This window comes from Myodes glareolus, chromosome 10 (genome assembly GCF_982192425.1).
Source record: "Myodes glareolus chromosome 10, mMyoGla1.1, whole genome shotgun sequence".
Classification (NCBI taxonomy): domain Eukaryota; kingdom Metazoa; phylum Chordata; class Mammalia; order Rodentia; family Cricetidae; genus Myodes; species Myodes glareolus.
This window is the reverse complement of record NC_142035.1, coordinates 82,373,169-82,387,118: the sequence shown is the minus strand read 5'-3', so window position 1 is coordinate 82,387,118 and position 13,950 is coordinate 82,373,169. Positions and strand designations below refer to the sequence as shown.

The window sequence follows — 13,950 nt, the reverse complement described above, 5'->3', positions numbered from 1 at the left end:
TTAAAGGACATTATATTTATTTCATTTTAAGAGTTATTTCTGAATGTGTCTGACAATGAGGGCAGACTGAGGAGCTAATGATAATGACACTGGGTTTTGTTTCTACTGCATGGACTGGCTCTTTGGGAGCCTAGTCTGTTTGGATGCATACCTTCCTGTACCTGGATGGAGGGGAGAGGGCCTTGGGCTTCCCACAGGGCAGGGCACCCTGACTTCTCTTAGGACTGGAGAGGGAGTGGGAGGGGGGAGTGGGAAGCAAATGAGAGGATGGGAGGAGGTGGAAATTTTTAATAAATAAATAATTTTTAAAAAAATAGTTATTTCTATGGCTCCTTGTCAGCATGATTACTTTTTTGACAACTGTTCGAAGAGTTATATATTCTAATGTTCAGAGTTGCTAACATTTAAATATAGCTCTTTCAGGAAAGAGTAATATAGTTGATATAAGTAATCATTGAAATAAGCATTAACACTGACAAATTATGTGTGAATAGGCAACTAATTCACAAACTTGTAAACTGTTCTTATTTGACTTTGACTCTCACTTAGCATTTCCTCTCTTAGTATGCTATGGTCATTCCTTCTCAGTCTCATCTTTTTCTTAAGTTTGTGCTCGTATCTTTAAAGAGAGATTTGAAATAAGAGGCATCAAACTAAGATAATATTTACATATACAATACTAAGAGTTTGTGACTACTGTTATTTATTACACACTCATTCAGTCAATGAACATTTTGGGAATAGAGCTGCTGTCATAATGTATGTTAAAACAGACATTTCCATGTCTAATTCGGTGTTTAAACCAAGAAGAATTTCAAACTGTCTATAAAAATAAATTAATGTGTTAGGAAAATATGCAGACATATTTTAGGAATGGGATAGAAAGAATGGTAGAAACCATGGTTGGCAGGTTTGGGAAAGGGAGTCTTAGTCCTCAGAATGACTGAGACCAGCTACATCATCCACTGACAATTCAAACCAACATTATCTACTTACACTGCAATGAAGTGTTAGAGTCAAGTAAAATGAAAAACAGATTAAAAGCAAGAAATTATAAGAGATATTAACAATTAAGGAATGAACATTGGTGTCCTGGATGTTTTAGACATTTGGACTTCTGCGGGGTGGGGACAGAGTTCAGTAAAATCATGACAGTAAATGGTAGCTTGAAAATAGTATTAAATTTGAGCTTTATATATGAAGCCAAAATAACATAAGATTCTATTAAAGTGAAAAAAATGTTCATAGAATGCTGAGCTTCCAAACAAAAGCAGAATTTTATACTTTTTATTTACTGTGTAATTTAACTTATTTGATTTTCTTAGATTATGTCTACAAAATATGTTTAAAGATATGTGCAGTAGAGCTGTGTGTCCTACCTTATGTAAGTATATTAACAGTCAAAGTGTGCTGTGTAGTTCTTGGAGAAAATAAGTGTCTGATACACAGTAACTAGATGAATGAGAGAAAGAATCGTGAGGATGGCACCGCAGAGCAGGAAAGAACTTTAAAGGAGAAAGATTTCATCAGTTATTTTCTTCTTTCATGAAACATTTAAATTATAGGGGGTTTAGAAAATGAATTAACGGTAAAACAATTGCTGCCCAAGAATGAAAATTAGAATTTATATTATATATAAATAGAATTTATATAATATATAATATATAATTAGAATTTATATTATATATAACGTATATAATATATAATTAGAATTTATATTATAAGGATGCATTTAAATACCAGGAGGGTATAACATCTCTTTTGAGTTGATAGAGATGGGGATCCCTGTAGGAAATTACAAAACCACAAGTGCATGTATGTATGAATGTCCTGTGGTGTTTTTCTGTGTGTGTGTGTGTGTGTGTGTGTGTGTGTGTGTGTGTGTGTTTCTAATGGTAAGGATTTGAACATTTTGGAAAAGAATAAGCCAGTAGTAAAGGCATTAAGGATAACACAAAACTAATGGTGTATCACTGGCAATCAATGCAGTGGCAAAGAGAAGTGATGGTAAATCAAGCACACAGATGGAAGAGCTAGCTCAACGAAAAAGAAAATCTCTTGCTTTGACATTTGAAGAGGGAAATTGAATTCTCGGCACTTTCAGTGATAAGAGTCTGCATGTGGGGACAAGACATTGAAGTTGATATCTCCCAGTTTAAAATTTTTCTCTAGGAAGTATGAAGTAATGTTCTTCTTTGAGAAAAAGGAGAGCGTGTAGGCTTTGATTACCGGCTAATCATTTTTTGCCTGTCTTTTCTTTATCAAGAATCTGGACAGAGGAATTGGAGAGCTTTGTTAAGTCTCTCTTCTAATGGAAATGCTTTTTTCCAACCGTGTGTGCCTTTCCTGATTTCTATATAGGCAATCATTGCTTGGGGCTCCACAGTAGCACACTGATTTCAGAGAGCTATGACACGTCCACAGTATTATAAGTTACTGGATATGGCTTTTGGGAAAGAGACCAAGGTTTCAGCTTTCCAAAACTATGCACATAGAGGCTGTGGTCCCAGTTGAACAGACTCTCACTACAGTGGTGCAAAATAACTACAAACCTGCTAGAGCTCCAAGCAGTCATGCCTAGGAATAGAGCTTCTCTCTACCCCTTCCAAGGAATCACACTTTAAGTGACACGCGGACAGCAGCATCCTTCTGAGTTGAGTGGCAAGGGATAAAGTTGCACTTTTCATGTGATTTATTAAATGTCCTTCTGTGATATTTCTCTGTAACCCTCATGTTCCTGTTCTGAATAGATGTGTCAAACTGACTGGTGTTTTATGAGCACAGGTCACAAGACACTTTCCAAGTTGCTTCAGTCATCCATTAAATGTTTTATTGTATTTCAAGTACCTAAGATAGCTGAAAAAAAGAAAGAAAAATTTTGACACAAGGATCCATATATGTACCTTGATCTCTTAAAATTATTATTTTTATTGTGCTATGCTTAAAGTCACATAAACTACACAAAAGAAGTTTTAGCTACCTCTTATATTTCAGATATTACCCAAGTCAACTTTCACAGAAGGCAATGAGATAGTTTTGGCATGGAAAACTGAGTAAAGGGACCCTTCTGAATTTACCTAATCATCCCAAGGTCAGCTGGACTCACATGATGTCTGACTTGAACAACTGTGGTTTGAGGGAGATATTGAATTAGTTGTCTTATCTATGTTTTGAATGGAAAAGGAAATGCTGACTTCATTAAGTATTCAAATATCAACTTTATCATTGGTACAGCTACATGGGTAAATATACATAAGGTTCAAATTCATTTTTTACTACTCCAATGTTACTATGCAAAAATTAAACTCCAGGGTGAGAATCATAGTTACAGAGACAATAAATCTCATCAATAAAGAAGGTATATCTCAACCTTTCCAACAATCAGGAGCACAAGGTCAGTGCTGCCCAAACTTTTGAACCAACATGGAGAAGATTTCCAGATGTCCTACCTACTGATCGCTGCTGAAGAGAGAGAGTTACTCTATGACCAATGGTAGGTTGTCCATGTTCTAGATGGTGCTAAGCCCATGTGGCCACCACTAACTGCACCAGCATTTTCCAAAACTAATGCAATTTCTAGTTGTATTATAAATATTTATTGTTATATGCACAGATGATTGTGACTTACAACCCTCCTCAAAGAAGCTCCCTTTTGCAAAAGCTGCAAACTTCTACTAAGATCCACAACTAGTAAAAATTCAAGAATAAGTTAGTTGTGGTAGCACACACCAGTAGGAGACAGAGGCAAGAGAATCATGAGTTCAAGGGCAGCCTGAGTTATACATTAAACAAAATCAGGAGTAAGTGCTGACTGGAGTGCCAGTTGATACATCTGTAACACAGTCCCTATAACCAAGGCTGAGAGAACAGTCACAGGAGAGAACTGCAAACGCCATAGGTACAACATACCACCTGTGACTTTCTAGCATCCTCTAGACACAAAAACAATATTAACCCATGAAATATCAGTAGTAAGTTTGCCTATACAGAACAGTAAAATGATGGGGAAAATTCTATAAGATCTCACACTATAGATGAGATTCTATAGGTGGTAAATGGCTGCTGAGAGAAGGAAAATCAGTTTCCCCCAGGGCCGAACTCACACATAGGTTGTGCGTTCCAAATTGCCAGTCATGGACACATGGATTTATGAGCAATGTATAATAGATTCAATATGTTGTATATACAGTGTGTGTGTGTGTGTGTGTGTGTGTGTGTGTGTGTGTGTGTGTGCGCGTGTGTGTGGTGTTCGTGTAAGTAGGTAGGTAGCAATAATTATTAAATAAGAAGTTATGAATTTACATAACATAGGACCATGGAAGAAACTGATGTAAAGAAACAAGAGCGATGTAACTTTAGTGCTTATGTATGAAGCTCTTAAATTTTGGGAGGGGAGAATGGGGATGGGGAGGAGAACATGAGGTAACAGGAGGGTCAAGATGGAGAAAGGACAGAGAGGGAGAGCAAAGAAAACGATATCGTGATGAGGGAGCTATTATTGAGTTAGTGAGAAACATGGCACTAGGGAAATTCCCAGGAATTCCTAAGGATGATCCTAGTTAAGACCCTAAGCAGTAGTGGATGCCTGAACTAGCCTTTCCTTGTAATCAGATTAATGACTACCTTAATTGTCATCATAGAATCCTCATCTACCAACGGATGGAAGCAGATGCAGAGAGCCACAGCTAAGCACTGGGCCAACTCCCTGAGTCCAGTTGAAGAGAGGGAGGAATGGTAGATAATATGAACAAATGGGTCAAGACCATGATGGGGATAGGGACAAAAACAACTACCCTGAGCTAGTGGGAGGTCACCATCTCTAGAGTGACAGTGAGGGAGCCTGCATAGGACCAAACTAGACATGAATGTGGGTGACAGTGGTGTGGTTTGGGCAGTCTGTGGGGCCACTGGAATTAGGACCAGAATTTATTCCTAGTGCATAAACTGTATTTTTGAAGTCCATTCTCTATGGAGGGATACCTTACTCAGTCTAGATATGGGGCGGGGCTTGGTCTTACCTCAAAGTAATGTACTAGACTTTGTTGACATCCCATGACCTTACCCTCTCTGAGGAGTTAATGAGGGGTGGGGTGGGGGAAGATGGAGGGAACCTGGGGAAGGTGGGAGAAACCAAAGGAAGGGAAGGAGATGGAACTGGGGTTGGTATGTAAAATAAGAAAGGATTGTTTTTCTAAAAAAAGAAAATTTATTAAAAAGAAAGAAAACTAAACATAGTAAAACGAAAAGGATACATTTTGGGGGAAAATAGAGATGGAAGTGGAAATGAGTATATATATGATCATATGTCATTGTGTATGTGTATGAAATTCTCAAAAATACAAAAAGAATCAGTGGCAAATGACTTAATCCTATACAAAAGATACTTTGCTTCTTGTGAGCAGAGAAATGGTTATATTTACTTCAGTCAAATACCTCTAAGAAATCCAAAGCATTCCCAGTAGGAAAAAAAAATTATTGTTTTTAAGCATGGCACATGCATTGTCTGTAAAAAGTCAATCTTCAAACTGTATGCGTTTAACGTATTTAGATGTTTCACGTCTGCTTCCATACTATGAGTTTGAGTGATTAGTGCCTTGATTCATATAGAAAGAAACATCAGGTAGCTCCAACACTAGTATTAATGAATAAACTTGTAAAAGGAAGTCACTAGCTAGTTCCCAGCTGCTTAGCCACGAAATAATCACATGGAAACTATATTAATTAAATCACTTCTTGGCCCATTAGCTCTACCTTCTTATTGGTTACCTCTTACTTCTGAATTTAACCATTTCTATTAACTTGTATATCATCACATGGCTGTGGCTTATTGGCTAAAGTTTCTGCATGTCTGACTCTAGTGACTCCATGACTTCTCTCTGACTCCATCTTCTTTCTCCCATGCTATAGGCCGAACCAGTCTCTTTATTCATTAACGAATAAAAGCAACATGAATACAGGAGAACCTCCCGCACCAGAAGCGCAAGCACTTTATTGGAAGAATGAATTCACTGTGCTGCATTCATAGTAAAAGCCCTCAATGTATTTTTAAGCAGCACAGAAAGAACTAGCTAGGGCAGATTTGTACTTCATGAAGTTTGTAGAGTTTTCAAAAATGGCCGCTTGTTGGTTCCCTTAGTCTAGCCCCAAAATAAACACACAGAAACTGTATTAATTAAATCACTTCTTAACCCATTAGCTCGAGCTTCTTATTGGCTAATTCTTGTACATTAATTTAACGTATTTCTATTAATATGTGTATCGCCAAGTAGCAGTGGCTTAGCAGCTAAAAGTCCGGTGTCATGGCTTCTCTCTGACTCTGCCTCCTTTCTCCCAGGACTCAGTTTAGTTTTCTCTGCTCAGCTCTGCTCCCCTATAGCTTTGATATAAGCCCAAAGCAGTTCCTTTATTAACCAATGATATTCACAGTATACAGAGGAAAATCCCACATTAGTAGAGGCTTTTTTAAAAAGTCAGAGTTCCCCTATCATGCTTAATACCTATGTGTTTGTAATAGCCTAAACTCTAGTCCTTTTCCTATGGACATGTACAGGTGGTAGAACACATTCCCTTTTCCCAGAATGGTCAACATAGCCTAAGAGATCCAGTTCTTTAACATGCATAATAATGTCATGACTGCTCAGGTTTAGCAGACATAATTACATCAAGTGTTGTGTTGTCTCTGTGACTTATGAAAACTATCTCCCACATACAACATCATGTATTGTTTTCTTTTTTTTAATCAAACAGGTTCAAATAAACAAAGTAAGAATGTGCTTCTTTGGGAAAATCTAAATATTCTACATGGAGATTTTTTGTTTTCTGATCTGAAAGTCAGTATCATTTCCACATCAAAGGTAGCATACCTTACGAACAATGACAGTATAGCTAGACTATAAGTTAATGGCTCTCTATTATTCTTGTGCAAACCATAAATTTGTTTGTCTTAGTTTCCTTTGAGAAAGGATAAAACTCTCTTTTATACTACTAAAATGATCCCCTGGTATTAAATCCTAAATTAGAACAACAGTGAGCAGTTTCAAATGCTTTATGTGTGAATGATATGATAAACACTTGACATAGATTATCTCATTTAATCCTCACAGAAACCAAATGAAGTGTTTACTGTCATTATCTCTGTTTGATGAAGAGGACACTGAGTCTCAAAGAGAATTAATAACTCGTCCAAGATCATCTAAAGCTGAGTAATCAAGAGTGAATGCCATGCATGCACAAAGGCCAGTCTGGACCAGCCTATTTTTGAGAGGATAACCGACAGGGACAGAAGTAGCAGGTGAGGGTATCTCTCAATATTAATTTACTTGGATATAAACATCGTTCAAGAGGGGACCAAGAACTAAGCTACAAACGTATCTCATTGAGAGCATCATTGGCCTTTTGAAAAGATCAGGGGTTGAGTCCAAACTTTGTGGTTGCATTTCTGAGATATAAGCAAATGGGTTGACTTTGTATTTATAACTAATTCCCTGTTGTGATAATAGATTCATGTTCTATTTTTTTTATTTTTGGTGTTGTGGTGCCAGAGATTCTTGGTCTTGTGACTTTGTATGACCCATGAACATCTCAGAATCCTTGACTTAAAACACTCAGTTCTGTAGACATTTTCCACAGCCTACTGAGATTGAGTCTCCCAATAATTTGACACTCTATTGCAGGATCAATGTATTTTAGGAAGGCAAGCCTGTTGGTTTACCAAATCCCCAAATGACAGTGTCTGTTACTTAACAAATCACTGATGGAACTGTGATTGAAATATTGTGATCTAGAGCCTTCAGTTGTATGCTATTTGCAATACAAAATTGTTTGGAAGTGGTGTGCTCATGTCAGTAACATCACAACAACTAATGGATTTTCTGTTGTGTGTTTTAGTCTTGTGTTTTTAGTTGACAATTTGCAGTCCTCTGGTATCATAGTACTCTGCTCCAATAGAAAGTAAAATTGAACTTGGTTTTGAAAATTCTAGATCAATGTGTTGTTGACTAGGAGACTGGTGAGCCTATTCCCTGGACTGAAAGTGAGAGCTTGGGAGAGGTCATCTAGTGTGACCCAAAAAATGAATGGAAATTCAGAATTAGTGACTTCTCTTGTGTCTGTCAGCATCTTTGGGAACTTATCTCTGTGTCAGATAGATCACCATGCTATTGGTATGGTTTGTTACCTTAAACTTTATTTGTAAATACTATAAACATAATTTCATTCTTTCCAAACCTCCCAATTGAAATTAATATATTCATGTACTTTATAAATATAAAATGTCTCAAACTAATTCAAATTCATTTATAATTTAACAGTAGGAGTATCTTTGCAAGTCAATAGAGGTTCATGTGTCATAGACATGATATTTATTTTTACCCTCCTGTAAATATTAAGCTACTCACTCAAAGAATAGCTCTTATTGCAAAATCAGCTATGCTTACTAAACAGGACATGATTCTTTTAGTGTGAAAATCATCAGAGTCTTTAAATTTTTTTAAGATTGAAATATGTTTGGCATGTTTATTTATATCATACTTTTTATGTTTTAAATTAGATAAGTATAATAATGAAATAAGCTATGATCCTTCATGTTTTACCTCAAGAAATCTTACAGTTCTTAGTGTAAAAGAGCAGTAGTTCCCAAAAGAGTATTGTTTAATACAGTTTTGTGATTATATCTTGTGCTCTAAGTATTCTTCACTATGTAGACAGGCTTATATGTATGGATGGAGACTAGTAATTATTTGAAAAACATTATGTTTTAAACACAATTTTTATTGATTCTTTACAAATTTTATATTTTTAACCCCAATTCCACTCATTTCCCGATCCTTTCTTAACTGCCCTTCACTCTTGAAGCATCTGCCAAAAAGAAAACTTAAAAAGAAATAATGACAATGAAGTAAAAATAAGAAATAAAAGTAAAACTACAGATAAAAATATTAATTTAAAAACAAACAGTCAAACTAAACCAAACAGACATTAAAAAAGGAAACAAATGACTAAAAACCCACTTTGTTCCTCCTTTCCCACCACCTCAGCACCTCTTGCTTCATCTTAGTGGCATTGGTAGCTGAGGTGTATGATGCAGTGTATCCATTATCCAAACACCTTTACTTTCAAAAGTCCATTGTCCAAATGTTACTGGTCAGTTTCAAGGTCTCTGACTTTGAATTGCTCCTTAGAAAGTAACCACTGTGCTGCCAATAACCCAAAGGGCAGGCAGAGAAATGGAGCAAGTTAATTGGTAAGCAACAGAGAAATTCATTTTTATTATAGATCTTCTTTGCAGAAAATATTTTATGTTAAGAGCATGGACACTTATTTGCTAGTTGGATGCCCTTGATAAAATTACTTCATCTCCTGCTCTGTTTTTGTTGTTGTCAGAAGGACAACAATAACATCACTGACCTCGTGAGTCAGTAAAGTCACTAAAGCTGTGCATATGAAACTTGAAGAACTGTGTCTAGCATAAAGAAAGCACCCAGAAGACATTATCACAGCTGTTTTTATTTCATAATGCATAAAGTTTCCCATCACTCAGGCAATGTATGCCAGTCAGAAATGGTCTCAACCTTGATTTGGCTTTTAATATTTGTTGATCCTTAAGGAAGTCTTTAAGACTCTCTAGTTGCCTCTTAATGGATATCAAAGTTGAACCAGATGATGTATCTAAGGTACCCCATGACACCTTTTCTGTACTATTGAGATTGGATTTTCTTATCACTTCCTCCAATCCTCCTTGATATGATCGCAATTTTTAAATTTATCTTGCTTCTTCTGGGATGTTTTCATCAGACCATCAAGAGCTTGGCAAGTGGGGTACATATGAGCCCATCACTGAGCTACACCTCTGAGACCCCAGCTGACTTGGTATCTGTATGCACACGGAGCAGAATTAGGCAAACACCCCCTGCCAGTACCATAAAAAAAATCTGTACTTTTACATGGCTGGGATAAGGCTAACCCACAGATACATATATAGGCTTTCTAATAGGGCAAAAGTTACCTTGGGCAATAAATAGAAATTTCGTTAGGCTATGGGAGGCTCTACAGCCCTAAGCATGGCTAAACTTATATGAATAAGAAAGCATAGGAATTAATGGAATATTTCTTGAAATCAGTCTTTCTATGTTGGCTTTGACTAACTTTTTTTTTTTTGGTGCTCTATCTTTCCTACTGGCCCCTTTTCTATTTGACTTTCTCCCAATGACCCATTCTCTTACTTTTCTTGAGAGAACATGAAAATACCGGCTGTGCAGATACCAGTGGTTAAAGACCTCTTCTTCATACATGGCATGTAGCAGCTCTCTCTTTCTCATTTCTGAAAGTGAGGGCAGCTTTGCAATCTTTGGGGAAATGCATAATATCTTCACCTTAAGTTCATATAGAAAGAAACATGAACAATGCTACTTAATAACTTAGTAAATATGCTTTAGTTTAAAAATACAAACCAAACCAAAATATTGAATCAAATTATTAAGCATATTTTTAAAATTTGAGGTGGCTTTTAGCTCTAATAAAATAGCAAACAGAACAGAGCATGCATTGTTATAGTTGAAACTTTCACAGTTCAACATCTATATGAGTGAAGATTAAAAGATTATCCTTAGAGGATAAAGAAATATGAGCTTAATTTAAGTAATATATTTAGAAAAGCCCAGTTATATATTACATGGAAATTAATAAATCTCATATTAAAACCTGTGTATTAAATCGGAACATTGCCAGACTCAACAAACATCACAAGACCATGCTGTGCAGAGGGTGAGTTTAAGAGTGCCCAAATCTCAAGTCCTTTCTGTGGTCAGCACATCCTGGTAAGCCAAGGGGAGTTAGGAGCATAAAATTCATCCTCTTTCCCTAGGAATAAGATGGCTAAGCAACAGGAAGCTTATACTTTTAGTATCTTTTTCAATTAAGTAAATTGAGCCCAGTGCTAAAAGTAGCATGCTATAATGTATCCATTCTTCAATGAATATTTATTAAATACTTCCTAGTTCTTTTCTGTGAGATATAGGTTGGGTAATAAATGAAGTAAAGTTTGTTCTCTGTCCATGTGGTAGCCATACCCACTAGCAGAAAACGGTCACCCAAAAAGCTGAGTGAAACTCTATGCAGTATGCTAAGAATCATGGCAATATGGAGAAAGGCAGGCCCAAGTTTAATTGGAAAGAATCACAGAGAAAGAATATATATTGAAGAAAAAATGATTAACTAAATTTTGTAAGTTAAGTGGATTTCACTAGGAATATAATATGTTTTAATATTATTTTTCAGGTGATGTAATTTTCTACTAGAGTGTTATTGTTAGCTATATAGTACCTTATTTTATCCACATAACAAAATGTATTAACTTTGTTTCTCTTTTTGACCATTAGGATGATTCTAGGTCTTAGAAAAAAACCAACAAACAAAGTTTCTATGTTTGTTCATAAAGTGCATGTGACTGATTCTATTCTTAGACCACAACCCTTTATGTAAGGTCACTCAATCAGTGGAGCACCATTTTGTCAAACATTACTAAATAATATTACTTTCTATTTGGCCAAACATGGGTCACAAATATTTCTTTTGTTGTTTGACCTTGGGCAAGTTGCTTAAGTATCGATACTCCATATTTTAAATTGAAGTAGAAAGAAGCTTTTATTTTAAATTTTTGAGATTATAATAGAGCTACATCATTTCCCATTTCTATTTCCTCCCTTCAAATTTTCCCATATACCTTACCTTGCTCTTTTCAAATACTTGAGTTTTTTTCTTTAATTGTTTTACACATATATATTGCTGTTTTATATCTACATATATAATCCATATATTTGCGTGTGCATATACTCATATTTATAAATTTATAAATGAAAACTTTTTAAAGTGTAAGGACAATAATATAATAAAATTATTCTTCAATAATTAGAACATAATACTGATTCATATATTATTGAACATAGATCTACAGTAACTGCTAAACCCTTGCATCATAACCCATGTGTAATAAATTTGTAAATTTAATGTTCTTAACTACTTTCTAACAAGAATTAAGCAAGGCTTAGAAAGGATAGTAGGCAGGGTTTTATCTTACATTCACCATGTGGCTTAAATCTCATTGCTAACAACTGTTCCCATAACTAGCTGTATGTAAGCTACCTATTAGTCTATACTCAGAAACTATGCTTGCAGTGATGACATACTGCAGGTCTAAATGAGGAGACAGAAAGGGGTATAGCATTTTTATTTGAAACTTAATACCCTTGCCAACCTGTAAGACCTTTGCTCAGATAAATGAAAATGAGGCTATGGTTGTAAGTCCATTCTTCATTCAAGAACTAAGTGAGTCATCTAAATTAAAGTGTTGGGTAAACAGAATCCATATTCAAGCTATTATTGTGCTTTAAAACCAACAAGGATTCCATTCCGGAAGGAAAAGGGATACAGCGCAAAACAAATACTCCCCCCACAATTGTCTATGAGCTTTGCTTTCCATATTGTATTAATGTGGGACATTGACTTGAAGGACTTGGATTTATTTTTGAACTCCTGTCAGCACTCCATAATTACCATTGCCCAGAAGAGAAATGCTATTTTGCCTTCCGCATCATCAACATAACTGTCAGCAAATAAGAAAATCGTCTTTGCCATCACTGCTGCTAAGGCACAAAACAGCGAAGAACAGCCAGCCCGCTCCACCCTGGGCTGTGAGCACGATTGTCATGTAGCGCAGCACATTCAGTGTCTACCCACCCATCTATGCTTTAAGAATGTGTCTCGAAATGCCACTTTAATTCCAACCTTTTTTGATTCCTAATTTGACATATCTGCTGATCTCAATATTGTTTATCTCGATCATCTCCCCAAAATAAAATTGACTAGTTAATGCTGACTTACTTGCGGCTACTCCACTGATCTACATTTACTATGCTGCTTTTTGTTGTTGTTGTTCTATAGTCCATAAATGATCCACAGCTTTCTGTCCTAGAATTTTGTTGAAATTTATAATAGCAATAGGTACTAATCCTTTTTGAAAAGAAAGATAGTAAAAGATAAATCTTTCTTTAGTAAATGAGCAGTAATAAAGTACAGCCTTTTACTCTTTAACAGTGAAAAACTTGTGTGGCCTTTATATTCACAACATACCCAAATTCCCTAGTATAAATAAAATAATGTAAGGTAATTTTCTGACAAAAGGTGATGTATTAAATTTTTTAAATAAATATATGATAGGATATTGAGATGATAGAAGCACTTCAAAATCATTGTGACATTTTTTAAAAATGGTAACAATTCATTTCTATTATAGCCCAAAGATTTTGCTGTTTAGTACGTGTTCCTCCTCCAAACTGAAAATACAGAGCCATATAATAGTTTTACAATGATTTTTTTACAGCAATTTAGTCATAGTACCTGGAGGTGAGAATAATTCAAATGTCATCTGATTAATGAATAAACAAAATGTTAAATATTCATATAAATGAAATCACTGAGAAGCTGAAAAAAGAGGTAAATACAATGTTGTAACATAGACGATTAAATCACTGTGTTATGTGGAGGAAAATAGACACAAGATGCCACATAGTTCATTTAAGAACATTATAATAAAATCAAATAAAATTTTATTAAGTGACAATAATAAGCAAATCCATAGAAACAGAAGGTAGATTTATGACAGATGTTATCAACAGAACCAAGCTAACTAGACACTTGAAATGTTTAAGACAATAGAGGTGCTTGCTGTGGAGCCTGGTTACCTGAGTTCAACCCCTGGGACCCATACAGTAAAGGGAAAGAACTGCCTTCTGCAGGTTGTCTTCTGACCTCCGTGCACACTGTGGTAAAGAGGCATGACTGCATGCCTAACAAACAAGTAAATAAATGTATTAAAAAGAAAATTATGTTTATACCTGACAGAAAATGAACGCTAAAAAAAACATGAGGTGTCGGGGCTGACTTTGTTTTTTAATA

General features: G+C 35.6%; 1 protein-coding gene across 4 annotated transcripts in view; it reads left to right on the top strand.

Moving 5' to 3' along the window:
• Lrrc4c (leucine rich repeat containing 4C) overlaps positions 1-13,950 on the top strand; it is a 1,358,757-nt gene that overhangs the window by 232,344 nt on the left and 1,112,463 nt on the right. For all 4 annotated transcript variants that reach the window (XM_085696658.2, XM_085696657.2, XM_085696656.2 and 1 more), the window contains exon 2: positions 7,104-7,291. The gene's annotated coding sequence lies outside the window, so the exon portion shown is untranslated. The remainder of the gene's footprint in view (positions 1-7,103; positions 7,292-13,950) is intronic.